The sequence below is a fragment of the Protopterus annectens genome, chromosome 4.part0, assembly GCF_019279795.1.
Source record: "Protopterus annectens isolate FY-2018-M chromosome 4.part0, PAN1.0, whole genome shotgun sequence".
Lineage (NCBI taxonomy): Eukaryota > Metazoa > Chordata > Ceratodontiformes > Protopteridae > Protopterus > Protopterus annectens.
The window spans coordinates 1,080,068,278-1,080,084,750 of record NC_056733.1 but is presented as its reverse complement, the minus strand read 5'-3'; positions in this window follow the sequence as shown (position 1 = coordinate 1,080,084,750).

Genomic DNA, 16,473 nt, shown 5'->3' with positions numbered 1-16,473 from the left:
CATATATATTGTTTTTAATTTTTTTTGATATATTATTTTTAATTCTCTGACATTTATGTGTATTTTTCGTTAGCAGACATATTTAAATGCTATGTTAATTTGCAGATTTTTGCTAACTGCAGATGTCAGTTGTTTGCACAGATCATTATTCAATCTATTTAACCTGTGCATGAAGTATTATCAACAGAATGAGTTGCTTTTTAATTTTAATTTTATTGCTCTGGGTTGAGTTAATGATTAGCATTTTCCCGCCTTTTTAGACCTATATATATATGTTGTTTGTCATGTTTTCATGTTTTCATGTACGAGTCTGAAGAAGCCAAGTAGGTGAAAGCGCTTACTCGAATAAATATATTTGTGTTTTCAGTACGTCTTTACTGCGTTTGGGTTATTCATTATATCTCCTACAGCTGTGTTCACTCCTCCGTATCTGGATTTCGTTATTATTAATTTTAATATCTTCATTATTTTCTATTTCTTTGTTTCTCATATTTTGTTTTATGTATTTCATCTTGTATTTCTAACAATTATTTATCCCACACTTTCATTTTATTACTATCCCAATTTCCCATTCTATCTTTAATATGCATTTTGATGAATTTCATATTACGACTTTACTAACCTGAACATCATGATTCAAAGATAAAAAAAAAATCTCAATTTGTTCCTTAATAATCTGAAATTTCCTTATAAATATTAATATATTAATACTTATGTATTATGATCAAGTAAAAGACAAGGAGTACTTTTAAAATAATTCACTTTATGAAGTAGAGGCATTAATCCTAGCAGTTCTAGTTTGCATTTCATGTGCATAAGAATAATGGATAAATAGTAGTGACTTATCTTCTGCTTTTATTAGTAAATCAAGTGAATTATTATTACTAATCCATTTTTTTTAATTTCTGCAAATCGTTTGGGTTTCTAATACCATGATGGGAATGGACCCCACTTCTAAGTAAAAGTATGGTTAAAGTTCATGATATTAAAATTATTTCAGTCTTTTATGTTAGCCAGAAGTGCTCTTTGCAGCACCTGCAATGTGCCCAGTAATGACTCCTTCTGCAATTCATATGGAGTTATATGTATCAGTAACATATCTAGTTATGATTGTAAATTATTTTTATAAGACCCGTTGCTTCTACTACAACTGCAATTGTCTGGGTATCTTTCTTCCACAGTGCCCTCATTTCTACCTCCAAATCCTGGTATTTTATGACTTTGTGTCTCTCTGTATGTAAGACACTGTAGTCACTCAATGTAGCCATTTCAATGATCAGTGCTATTTTTGTTTTCTTTTCATTAACTACATCTGGTTTTCTCGCATCTATTTTTTGAACTGTTGGTAATGGATGATCCCATGTGATATAAATGTCATCATTTTCTATTATTTTTTGTGGTTCATGTTTCCAGTATTTTTCAGCTACTTCAGTACCATAATGTTTGCACAATCCCCAGTGCAACAGTTTTGCCACATTATGCAGATTATGCCTTTCAGTATACAGTCCTTCTACCATTAGTATATCACAACCAGCAACAAGATGCGTGACTCTTTCCAATTCTGTTTTACAAGACCTAAATTTGTCTGTTTCTTTCACATGTTCAATGGACTTTGTAAACCAATGTGTATGTAGTCTGCTATTTTGGGGCACCAGTATTAACCTTTCATCTTTTAGTTTAAATTCTCCTCTCCTTAACCATTTCTGCATTTGATCCTGATCAATATGAGGTTGTTCCAAGAGTTTTCCTTACTTGCAACTATATTTATGCATTTTCTACATTTCTTGCCTTTTTATCTGATCCTTCACTTTGTATTTTTTCTTTTGTTTTTTGGCACATTCAGATGTTGCCTAGCTTTTACCTACTTCTGGTTTGGTTTCCATTCTTGCTTGATTCTGATATGCTTCTGCTAGACCTAGAATGGAAGTTATCTTGGATTTATTCTCCTCATGTTTCAAAAATGTTGGCACACTGGACAGCTTAGTGGTGTAGCAGTAGTGTTGTCACCTCACAGCAAGATGTTCTTAGGTTCGATTCTCGGCTGGAGTGCCTTCTGTGTGGAGTCTGCATGTCCTTCCTACATTCATGTAGGTTTCATCCAGGTGCTCCAGTTTCCTCCCACATTACAAAGACATACTTCTGAAGCTATTCTCTCTGGTCCTCCACTGAAAATTGGCTTCATTCCAAGTTGGACTTTCCCAATAAACAAATGTTAAATAAATAAATTTCACTATATTTGGGTCTTGTGAGGTCAGCAGATATATATGCAGTCCCACAATTGCAGATCTATACATGTAATCAGTTTTGAGGAGGCCCATATCTCCTTCAGAATGGGGAATGTATAATGTTGGCATGCACTGATTTTTATAAATATTTTTATGAGCATGAAGCATCCTTCTTGTTTTCCTGTCCAACCTATCCAACACATTTTGGGGTCAGTAAATCATTCCAAAATTGTAAGTAAGGACAGGAAGAGCAAATTGGTTTATGACTTGGACTTTGTTCCTAGATGTCAACACTGTTTTCAGTATTAATTTTAGTCTTCTAAAATATTCCTAAGTTTTATTCACATTTGTTCATGTTTTATTGTTGATCCTTCATAAATTCTCAAAATATTTATACACTTCCTCTTGCTGAAGTTATTTTATATCACATTCCTGTCCCAGACTGATATTTTCTTGGTGCTGCAGCTTTCCTGCTTTAAATGTTGCTTTTGCACATGTATCAAGACCAAATGACATTCTTATATCATCTGAAAAAAATTTGGCTCCTTGCAGTTGTGCTTTTAGTTCCTCATCTGATGAACTATACAGTTTTAAATCATCGACAAAAAGAAGATGAGAAGTCTTTACACTTTGCTGTTTTCTGGGAGCCAAACTGTAGCAATGACCTAATCTTTTAAGTAGAGACCTTATTGGGTTAAGCACAAGACAAAAAAGCAGCGGTGACAGAGAGCCACCCTGGAATATCCCCCTTTGAATTTGTATCCCTAGAATAATAATTTGTCCTTTAACATGGCTTAACTGCAAAGTGGTTTGCCACTGTTTCATGGTTGCTATAATGTAATTTGTCAGTGTAGGGTGTATCTTATACATTTTAAGCACTAGTTTATCCATGAATGTGGGATACTGTCAAATGATTGTTGTAGTCTATCCATGCCTTCTGCAGTCTATTTCTTTCAGTGATCTTAACATGTCTGTCCATTTCTATCAAATCAAGCAACTCTTCTCTTAGATCATTTCCTTCTAAACTGAGGGCACATTCTTTGTTCTCCATTTCCTGCAGGAATTCTGTAATAAGTTCCAGAGCATATTCTTATGCCACATTCTCTTCAGTTTCATCCTGTGTCATCCATTGCTCTTTCATATGGGAGCTCACTGGCCTATCACTCCACATCATTGATTACATCAGGGTTGCCACAATTGCTAGTTCTCTTGCTGTCCAACTTCAGCTGAATGTCTGTACTGGTTTCCTATGAAAGGCTCCAAAATATCTTCATATGGCAACTGATAAGATGTTTCCTGCTCCACTGGTTTCTCTTTGATTTGGGGATTCTTTGCACCATCCTGCTGCAATGTTATCTGAGTTAGATTTTCTACACTAAATCCTTCACTTTGCAGGTAATCCATAACCTCAGTTTCTATTTCTTCAACTTCTCCATTACTAATCCTCTTTTCTACTTTTCCTCTTAGTTTTCTTGTTTTTTGTATTATATTTTCCATGTCTGGATAGCTTTGGCTGTATTTCCCTTCAAATATCTTTTGGTGCTGCTCTTTTTATATTAATTAGTTTTGCTTTCTCCTTTGCATAAATATTGCACCATATTATCTCTCTCTTTCTTTCCCATATCAATATTTCTTTTTCAGATGTCTCCTGCTCCTCATGTTTCTCCTTATTTTGGGGATTTGTTGTTTCATCATGCTGTGATGCAACCTGTGTTAGACTTTCTGCACTAAATTCTTCACTTCACAATTATTCCATAATTTCATCTGTTTTTAAAACGTCTTCTTTACTAATCTTCTCTTCTACGTTCCCTCTTTGTAATCATATTTTTTATTGCGAATTTTTCTATATCTGGATGCCTTTGCCTTTATTTCTCTTTGAATATCTTTTGGGGCTGCATTTTTGTGCTGATTAATTTAGCTTTCTTCTTTGCATAAATATTGCACAGTAGCAGATCTCTCTTTCTTTTGCATGTCAATAATTCTTTTCTATACCTTTCAAAAGTCTCTAGATTTTGTTCTTTATATTTTCACACTTCCTCAATTGTTTCTTTTTCAAAAGGCCCAATGTTTCTTTGTCTATATAATGTTTTTCATAATGAACACAAATTTTTATTTGAAGCTTCTGACAGTTTTGTGGAAGTATTTTTCTTTCCTCTAATTTCTCTTAATATTTTTGTATATCTTCTGTCTGGAAATTCTGGACTTCTTGCATAATAGTAACAATACATACTTTCTTTCTTAACCTCAATAGTCCACTCTATCATCTTTATGGCTCTTTTTTTGGCCTGTTTTTGTGATTTTTGTGGTCTGCTACTTCATTCTACAGTGGGGGCATCCTTCCACTGGGCCTGGACTAGTTCCATTGTAGGAATGTTTTCATGTCTTCAGGATTACACATCTGTCATTTTTTTTCAGTCCTGGTACCAGTGTGCCTACCAGGATTGGGCACTTTTTTATCCTAGGTCTTGTGCAACCAGCTATCTTTTTTTATTTTTTAACCTATGTCTGTCCATAAAATATGCTGTATAAAATACAGTCTATATATCAGTGTCATCTTGGTGGGATTTTGTGAAAAACACATTCCACCTCATGAAGGTACTCACCAAGACTTGAAGATAAATTCAGTTCCAGCAATACTACTCTCCTTTGCTTGTTGACTTATCATCTCTCCATTTTTTAATTACACTAAGTCTTTTGGGTTTTTAATACCATGACTGGAATGGACCCCATTCCTAAGTCAAAGTACAATTAAAGTTCTTGAAATTAGTATTGCTTCAATCTTTGATGTTAGCCAAAAGTGCTCTTCTCAGCACTCGCAATGTGTCCAGCAATGACTCCTGCCATTCGTATGGAGTTATATGTATTGGTAACATATCCAAGTGTGATTGTAATTTTTTTTTTATAATACCTGTTGCCCCTACTACTACTGGAACTGTCTGGGTGTCCTTCTTCCACATTGCTCTCTGTTCCTCCTGTAAATCCTGGTATTTTATGACTTTGTTTCTCTGTGTCTCTCTATACATAAGACACTGTAGACACTTGGTGTAGCAATTTCAATAACAAATGCTACTTTTGTCTTCTTTTCATGGAGTACTACATCTGGTTTAATCACATATATCTTTTGAACTGTTGATTTACATTCCTGCTTGATGCCAATATGCTTCTGCTAGACTTAGAAGGGAAGTCAGTTTAGATTTATTCGCCTCATGTTTCAAAACTTTCATTATGTTTGGGTCTTGTGAGGTCAGGAGATATGTATGTAGTCACATTATTGCAGATCTATACATGCAATCAATTTCAAGGAGGCCCATACCCCCTTTGGAATGGGGAATATATAATTTTGGCACGCACTGCATTTTATAAATCATTTGATGAGCATGAAGCATCTTTCTTGTTTTCCTATATAATATATCCAATACCTTTTGGAGCCAGTCAATCACTCCAAAACTGTAAGTTAGGGCAGGAAGAGCAAAATAATACACAGTTTTATATTTTCAGTACAATGATAATAATAATTACTATTAGAATTGGATGTAGAATTTAATCTAACAACTATTTTCTTTTGTAGATCATTTTGTAAACATGTTCCACCAGTTATGAGCTGTATTTTGCAATTGCTGAATTAAAAAACCCTAATTATTGGCAATGTCTGTGGATTTTACTGCAAAGACATTGTAGCCTTGTTTTTGGGAATAAGCACGTGTCATAAATGTTATGCTTTGATTTGTTACTATACATACAAATGAACTGAGGAGCAATTTCTGTGAACAATTTAAAACTTGATGGCAAAATTGTCTATTTATACAGATTTACAAAGTGTTGTAGAAAACATGGCTTATACACTGAAGAATGCTGTTTACATATTAAACCATTTGCTGTACAGCATATACCAAGCATATTTATTATTTACTATCAGTTTTGCTTGCACAAAATTTTTCTGAATTTATACATACATGGGTGTAAAGTATACTTAGTCCAATTTACAAACTTAGCAGCATTAATATCAAACTGAAGCCTGTTATTTAAACATTTATTGAAACATTACACTGTATTACAGTTTTCTTTGTAGTTTTTGTTTTATTACTGTACATGTTGATGGTACCCTAATCACTTGATGACAATAAAAAGTGAAGGCTGGCTTTTAATAATTACTGAATCATTGATGCAGGCTAATATATTTTTTTCTGCCAGTGTAAAAGTTGAAAGAGTGCCCTTTCCCCCTGTAGTATGCAACATTTTATTGCAGTATTGTTTTGTAAACATATATTTGCTTACGCTGAGAAAATTGAATCTATGCTTACCCTTTGGCTGCTTTTTAAACCATGACACTCTGGTCTAATGAAAGATTTTAACATGACATTTTTGTCCCTCTGGACAAGATAAATTACTTTGAGTTTTATTTGTAGTATTATGCACTTAGTACAATTTTATATTAGTAATATTGCTTTTGTATACCTTTTTTGCCAGGGTCTCTGCTATTTTTGATACTATTATACAATTACAAAATAAAATAGATATTGACTTAACTAACACATGCTTATATTTACATTATTTACATTTGCTGTTGTCTGCTTTTTGCTCTTGTGCATTCTAAACATATGTACTTTAGGTGAAAAGAAAATACATGCATGTTAATCTTGTGACTTGAGATCTTTACTGCTTTTAACTACTTTTATTTGATTTTTATGCACTAGTATTGTTCTGTTTTTTTTTACCTTTTGACAGATTATTTAATTTATTTGAAATGGTGATTTTGAAATTATCTAACAGCTTAGCTGTAAGAGACTGCTCTTGCATATGCCTATAAGAATGGCAGTCATATGCTCTACTTTACTGTCTAATTTATAAGTATTTTGATTTAACTGGATGAAAGTTTAAAACATTTGAGAATCATCTGTCCATACATTAGATCCTGCTGTATATGTTAACCATTTTTTAAATGTAGAATAGTAAGCCATACATTTTTTTCTGTTAGTGCAGCTAATTGCTGTTTAAGGTCTGGAATCCCTTTCTTTAATTCTTTTCTAACCAAATTATTTTTGTCTTGTAATTCTGCATGGGCTGTCTGATATTTTTAGGTAAACCTATTTTGCTGACTCTAGACTCTTATGCACTTTTGAAAAGTATTTGTATATGTTGTCTAAACTTTGTGAACTCATTTTGTCTGTCTTTTAGAAGTTTATTAAAAAATTCTGTCAGTTTATCATGAACCTTGTTCCTGTCCTTATCTGTTTTGTGCTGTGCAGTGTCTTTATTCCACTTTTGTCTAAAGGATGCAACAAGATATACAGGAGATTCTGTCAATAACTGATTTGACTGCTGTTGTAACTCTGAAATTAACATTTTACATGTGGTGACAGGACATAACTGTTTAACATCTGGAAAGAATGCAAGTGCATGACCCCTATTTGGTTGTTTACCATTACTTTTGTGACACTGCACACAGAAATCTGTTTCATATAACTCACACAATAAACATTTACTGTCATCCCACACTTTTTTGTTCAATATACCAGTCAAATGTAATCCACTTACATAATTTCTGACTGTCAACTTGACCTAATAAGGTTTTACTTAGTCTGTTCAAAATGTTATCTGTTTGTTCTGATATATTAAGAGTAAAACTCTGTTTACTACCCTTTTTAATGGCATCCATGCTGCATGTAAATGCAAAAGATCTCTTACCAATTCTACAGGAAGATTTGGCCATACTGCGTACTGTAGATGGTTGGAAAACTTCTGTAGTTACGTGAAAAACTGGTGAAACAAAGCTGGCAGTTGTAGATTCGAGACCTGGGAATTCACATTCCTGGAGAATTTATGGCACTGCTTTCTTCATAGATGGTAGTCTCATTCTGGATCTAGACGTCTGGGAAACAGTACTGCTGCAAACTGTAGAAACTGAAGTGTTCCTATTTAGGACTCAATCACATGCATAAATGTTAGTTACTGTGCTTTTACTGAAGTGACCTTATACAAGGCACCACTCGCACCAATGTTTGAATACAGGCTAGGCTTGCCACTGAAAAATTAAATGCAGAAGTTCATGCTGCTTTTGCTCACTGAAACCAAAGTCTGATTACTGCACTGAACTTTACAGACCATTAACCTTTTCAGGACTATATGTTAACTTGGCACAGTTACCAATAAAATAACTTGTCTATGTAATAGATGACACGTACAATAATATCACAGTTTACGGGCTTTAATGTACCAGGTTAAACTTTTTAGGCAGCATAAATGATGATTACTTCAGAACAAATGTGTTCCTACATGTACCAGATCTAACATCATACACTTTCAATGTGCTTTGTATAAATTTATTTTGAAAGCAGTCTTTAATCAAAGTAGGCACTTTGGTATTTTTTTGATGTCATGCAGTCTGTTCATTTTATTTTTTTCAAGGTGAATCATTTTAAACTTTTAGGGAGTCTTTCCAGTTCTGTCTTTCAATTTTCCCTTCATCTGGTTTCTTATTTGTTCTTGAAGTTTATACTAAATACTGGACATTTTGTAATATATTCAGTTGGATGCCTTTCTGCTTCTCAGCTAAGAGCAGTTTAACCCTTTAATATATACACGCTAACAAACAGAAATGTACATGCATCTAAGTGACTATATTTTCCTACATATATTCTAGCAAACAGAAGTGTACATGCACTATTATATTTTACTACATATATATTCTAATAAATAGAAGTGTATATGCACTGTTATCTCTTACTACATATATATATATATATATATATATATATACAAAAAAACACAGTCACCTTGCTCCAGCAAACAGAAATAATAGCAATAATCCAACTGCTTAAAAAGCCAACCAGAGTAATTCAGAAGTTCTAAACGCAAGTTTATTAGAAGCGTTTTCGCCGTGCTCACTAGCGTGGCTTCCTCAGAGAAAATTTTCAATTAAAATAACTAAGTCCAACATTTATACAATACAGAAAGGAAGTGATGTCATTGAAAAAATAAAATTAAAATACCTTCATATTACAAATTTAATACCATAATATATGCAGTCTAAAGCAAAAAACAAATCAAAAACATTTTTCAAAAAGTTGTATATTTTATAAAAATAAATATAATAAATATGTATACATACATGTATATGTATGCATATAATAATAACTCAGTGTATAATTAAATATTCAAAAAACAATTTGGTTGATCATATAAGAAAGATCAAACAATTAAAATTAAACATTAAAATGTGTCCAGGTATTTTCAAAAAGCCTATGGATAATAAAGATGCCCAGACTTTTACTAAAAACCTAAACAAAAGACCTAAACGGGCCCTGTATAGGTCATAAGAATCTAATAAAAATAAGAAAATATTACAAAATCAAGAGGTCACCATACTAAATAAAGTACTTGTAGAGTTAAACCACGACTAAATATTTTAATAAGAGGTATATAAAAAATGAACAAGACTGACATTTAAAGGTAAATAATAGTTAATGAGTCATCGTAAGTAACTTCTCATTTTTAGAACTGGTAAAATATTACAGTTCTCATTCAATCCAGGAAAGTGGAAGGCATCTGTTCTAAATTGCCATTCTAACTCTAAAATTTCTAATAATAATGGGGTTGGGCCACCTCTAAAGGATGTTTTTGTTTGATCAATTGCCATAAATGAAAAACTATGCCCAGGTTGGTCAATAATATGCTTGGCTAAAGCGTTGCTGTCATTTCTATTATTAATGGCGTACAAATGTTCGTACATACGATTGCGCAACCTACGATCAGTCTTTCCAATATAGAAAGAAGGACAGCAATCGCATAAAGCAACATACACTACCGACTTACTTTCACAATTAAGGGGAACCCTTATAGTGAACTTTTTATCCCTCACAGTGAACGTCTGACCCGATCTGGTTTTGTAACATCTGTTACAAAAACCACATGGGTACATACCCAACTTCTTATTGTAATATTTATTAGAAAAGTCCCTCTGCAATAACTCTTTTAGGTTAATATTTCTTTTAAAGACAAATCTAGGGAATAGTCCACAAATTTCTTTGTCAAAATGGGGTTACTTAAAAGAAAGTCCCAGTTTTTCCGTATAATTGTAACTATTTCCCTAGAGTCAAAGCTATATGTAGTAACATAACTCAAAGATGGATCAAAACCAGTTCTTGTACTATTACTTACAACTTCAGCATCAAAAGTACATTCTAAAGTGGGTGTCCCTACAATAGTAGATTGCAGTTCACAAACTGTATTTTTAGTGGACAAAATGGCCTTAAAAAATCCATTAATTCTTTTTGATTTTACTTCATTACAAAGTTCAACAATAAACCGTAGCGGATAATTCCTATTAACAAACATATCTGTTAATAAATTACACTCTTCATAAAAAAACTCCAACGTACTGCACATCCTTGCCACTCTAACAAATTGCCCCTTAACGATGGCTCTTTTTTGTCTATAGGGGTGATGGCTAGAGAAATGCAAGAACGAGTTGCAGTACGTTGGTTTTCGGTGTATCTTTGAAACAAAGGTTTGAGATTGTAAGTCCTTCAAAAGTTTCACGTCCAGATAATCAATATCCGACGTAGAAAATTTGTAGGTAAAATTAAGAAATTCTGAAGTGTTATTGATGGTAAACACAAAATAATCGGCCATAGTACTGTCACCCTCAAATAAAATGAAGATGTCGTCTAGGTATCTTGTGTAGAATTTGACTGGTTTCATAAGGTCAGTTGATGAAAAAACAAAATGTTTTTCCCAATAGCTCATGAAAAAGTTAGCCACTGATGCACCACAAGGAGAGCCCATGGCTATTCCTTGTTTCTGCAAATAATATTTCTTGTCAAAAGTAAAATAATTTAAAGACAACACTATATCCAAAATTTCGGTGATAATGTCAATCTCATTCTTTGGAGCTCCAAGTTCTAAAAGGAGAAGGGCTAACCATTCAAGTGCTTCCTGATGAGGAATTGAAGTGTACAAGTCAACCACATCAACAGTGAGGAAATTAACCTCACTGCTGAAGGGTTGACTGTTGATAGCCTCCGAAAAAGACCAGGAATCCTTACAAATTCCAGGTAAATATACTACATACTTTGACAACAATTTTTCAACTAGCCTAGCACAAGAGTACGTCATAGATGACCTTCCATCAATTAAAGCCCTCATAGGCGGATTGTTCAAATCTTTATGTACCTTTGGTATGCCGAACATAACTGGGATTTTAGGCAATGTCATATCAATATAGTTGTAAGTATCCAGGTCTATTTTATTTTCGAGAAATAAATCACGAAAATACCCTCTTATCCTGTTGTGTGCCCCTTGTACCTCATTAAAAAATGCTTCAGCATATGCAGGTGGCTCTCAAATAGAATACATCTTCTCCTTATAAATTTGATCATCAAGAATAACCAGACCTCACCCTTTGTCAGGTTTAAGTATCTGACCGAGGTGTTACAAAGATTATCCAATAATTGGATTTGTTCTTTAGAAGTATTGAATTCATAAGGTAGTCTCTTCCCTGTCCTATCACTAAACAAATGTCTAAGATCCACCTCACAGACCTGCTCAAATAGCAATAAAGAGGGATGTAAAGGTGGATTAAAGACACTAGGAAGTCTTAGGGTATACGACAAATCTGAACTCTTAGATTCACTGTTAAAGAACAACTTTAGATTAAGCTTTCTTACAAAACATTTCAAGTTTATAATTTCTTTAGATATATCACCAAATCTACTTGGTACAAAGGTATACCCATACGCCAACAATTCAACCAATTCATTTGTAAGTTGGAGGTCTGTAAAATTATATATTTTAAAGTCACCATTTTGATTCATAATGATTTTTGGACCCTCTTGAACCAAAGAAGTATCTAAATCGTTTGGAACTCCATCAAGTGTCTCTTCATCAGCAGTCAATTCAGTAAATTTAATCAGTTCCAATTCTGTCTCCTGCTGGACCGTTGTCGTGGATAGCGCTGGCCTAAAAAATTATTATTACCATAATAATTTTGTTTTGAATTGTTATTACCCGTGTTGTTATTAGCATTTAATCCTTTGATTCTGTTGCTACGTCTAGGGCCAGTGTCAACATTATTATAGGAGTCATCTTCTAACAAATCATCATTGTTGTCATGGGTGTTTTAAAAAGAGCCATCGTTAAGGGGCAATTTGTTAGAGCAGCAAGGATGTGCAGTACGTTGGAGTTTTTTTATGAAGAGTGTAATTTATTAACAGATATGTTTGTTAATAGGAATTATCCGCTATGGTTTATTGTTGAACTTTGTAATGAAGTAAAATCAAAAAGAATTAATGGATTTTTTTAAGGCCATTTTGTCCACTAAAAATACAGTTTGTGAATTGCAATCTACTATTGTAGGGACACCCACTTTAGAATGTACTTTTGATGCTGAAGTTGTAAGTAATAGTACAAGAACTGGTTTTGATCCATCTTTGAGTTATGTTACTACATATAGCTTTGACTCTAGGGAAATAGTTACAATTATACGGAAAAACTGGGACTTTCTTTTAAGTAACCCCATTTTGACAAAGAAATTTGGACTATTCCCTAGATTTGTCTTTAAAGAAATATTAACCTAAAAGAGTTATTGCAGAGGGACTTTTCTAATAAATATTACAATAAGAAGTTGGGTATGTACCCATGTGGTTTTTGTAACAGATGTTACAAAACCAGATCGGGTTAGACGTTCACTGTGAGGGATAAGAAGTTCACTATAAGGGTTCCCCTTAATTGTGAAAGTAAGTCGGTAGTGTATGTGGCTTTATGCGATTGCTGTCCTTCTTTCTATATTGGAAAGACTGATCGTAGGTTGCGCGATCGTATGTACAAACATTTGTACGCCATTAATAATAGAAATGACAGCAACGCTTTAGCCAAGCATATTATTGACCAACCTGGGCATAGTTTTTCATTTATGGCAATTGATCAAACAAAAACATCCTTTAGAGGTGGCCCAACCCCATTATTATTAGAAATTTTAGAGTTAGAATGGCAATTTAGAACAGATGCCTTCCACTTTCCTGGATTGAATGAGAACTGTAATATTTTACCAGTTCTAAAAATGAGAAGTTACTTACGATGACTCATTAACTATTATTTACCTTTAAATGTCAGTCTTGTTCATTTTTTATATACCTCTTATTAAAATATTTAGTTGTGGTTTAACTCTACAAGTACTTTATTTAGTATGGTGACCTCTTGATTTTGTAATATTTTCTTATTTTTATTAGATTCTTATGACCTATACAGGGCCCGTTTAGGTCTTTTGTTTAGGTTTTTAGTAAAAGTCTGGGCATCTTTATTATCCATAGGCTTTTTGAAAATACCTGGACACATTTTAATGTTTAATTTTAATTGTTTGATCTTTCTTACATGATCAACCAAATTGTTTTTTGAATATTTAATTATACACTGAGTTATTATTATATGCATACATATACATGTATGTATACATATTTATTATATTCATTTTTATAAAATATACAACTTTTTGAAAAATGTTTTTGATTTGTTTTTTGCTTTAGACTGCATATATTATGGTATTAAATTTGTAATATGAAGGTATTTTAATTTTATTTTTTCAATGACATCACTTCCTTTCTGTATTGTATAAATGTTGGACTTAGTTATTTTAATTGAAAATTTTCTCTGAGGAAGCCACGCTAGTGAGCACGGCGAAAACGCTTCTAATAAACTTGCGTTTAGAACTTCTGAATTACTCTGGTTGGCTTTTTAAGCAGTTGGATTATTGCTATTATTTCTGTTTGCTGGAGCAAGGTGACTGTGGTTTTTTGTGCTTTACCTGGTTCGTTGCTTTTTGTGTGTTTCATATATATATATATATATATATATATATATATATATATATATATATATATATATATATATTATACATACACTAATAAACAGAAGTGTATATGCACTGTTATAAATGTCTAAATATGTATATATCTAACAGGTAATCTTATCTTACTAAACATTATGTTGTTGTTTGTCTTTCGGCTTTTCCCGGTAAGGGGTCGCCACAGCGGAACTCTGGTCCGCTAATGATTGTCAGTAGATTTTTTCGAAATGCTGAGGTGCCAGCTTGACGCCCAACCTTCAACGAAGGCACTCCCATTTACGCAAGCATGTCTTTTGAACGTTACCCAACCGCGGGGAGGACATGCAGACTCCACACAGAAGGCACTCCCAAGCCATGCCAAGAATCGAACAGAGAACCTTTTGCTGTGAGGTAATAATGCTACCGCCGTACCACTATGGAGATACATCTTACTAAACATTATATAATAGGAAAATCAATGCATATATACATTTATCATGCTAAAGATATGTACATATTTTATAAATCTAACAAAAGCTCTAATTTAATTTTAAAAGTAGAACCCCCGGATTCATGAAGCTCGGCGCAAGGCTGGTGTAAGGCCTGCGCCGGCAGTGCAGTGTATAATCAGCGTAGCAGCGCCACATGCATAGTAATGAGTGCACGCTGCAACCACAACCACGTGCAGAGGGCACGTGTGCGAGCCCAAGTAGGATGCGCCCATAGGCGTGGCCAAGCTGGCAGGCGAGGAGCAACCTAAAGTGCTGACTGTCACAGGCCGCCTGCAATAGTAACCGCACCAGCCAGTGTCCGTGGATAATGAAACGTACGCAGAGTATGCAACATAGTACCCATTTACACAAAACGGAGAACCAAACATTAACCCACGAAGTCCAAATTGTACCCGTCCAAGGAACAAAGGATACGCATAATACCGTGTCCGTCATGCAATGCACTGTCAGTGGGCATACCCAGTGAAGGTGTACCGCAGCATGTCAGCGCGCCGCACCTACACACAAGTAGCCCCATGGGCATGGTCACCAGCAGTAGTGAGAGTACACAGCCGGGCAGCCGTGTCTATATAACAACCAGAAGGAAACCAGATACCCTAAACACAGACAAACATGTGCATAGCAACATGTACTACACCCAGCAACATGCCCGTCGCAAACACATAGGACGGCGTATGCCGAAGCGTAATATCCAGAAGCAGAACCCATGCATGCAAATGTAATACACAACAGCCCCGTCATAGCACGTAAGCCGCACCCATGCGACCGTGCACCCAACCCAGCTAGCAGCCTTGCAGCTCCACACCTACACACAGTGGGTATACCTCAAATGTAGTATGAAGTATTGTCCTAGGCAGTGCCACGCGGGCAAATATGTACCCCACATGTCAACATCCCACCTCAGGTACTGATATCCAAATGGCTGCATGTGAATGTGTCGGCAGAATGTGTACATCCCGCATGTGGTATGGACCTGTCGAAACCCCATAGGCGTTCACACGCCACGGTGTCCATAACTGTACACATCTGGACAAAGCAGTATGTTCAGCCACCGTACTGATGATTAGCTATGCAGACATGTCAAACACAACACATAGGGCGGAACATCTGCCCACCAAGCAGGACACCCCAACAGGGTGCCACATGCACAGAAGGTGAAGGTGGGACATCACACGTAGAGAATAGTGGTGCCGGATGGCCAAACACCCACGGCCAATGCAAAGGATTGAATAACATGTATATGCCTGGATGAATGGGTATGTCATATCATGGGAATAGGCTAAGCTATCCAACATAATAGCCATGCGTACCAGATACAAACTGCCAGTAACACACAGAAGTAATGCAGGAAGGCATACATGACTGTGGGAATATCACAGGACATATGGCATGTGCCAAGTGTCGACGCATGACACAAATGTCCAGGATGGGGCTCCCTGCAAAGAGGAACATGTGCCAACCCCACCCCCCACTGATGTATCGGCAGTGGAAACACAACCCAAACACACACCAACACCACCGTCCATCCCACGATAGCAACGGAGGCCGGTCAAAGACCACCATGATGCGTGCACAAACAGGGACACGTGTAACCATTGCCCTGACAACCCCCCACAGGCCAACGAATAATAGTATGGACATATGCATGTAATGCAGTGAAGGATGTGTGGTAGTCCTCAGTATCACAGAGGTAGGTACACAGATACACTGTAATCAACCGTGACATATGTGCACTGTACACAGCATACCTGCTGGAAATACATAGTTCAATCATGTGCCACAGAAATATCCACATACGAATGAGGACAGGGGATAGACAAGTGTGAATGGGACAAACTATGAACATAGGTTCATAGGTTCATAGTAGGCTATCCGCCCAAGGGCATCTATAAGCCTAGCCCATAGCTATGTTGCCTTT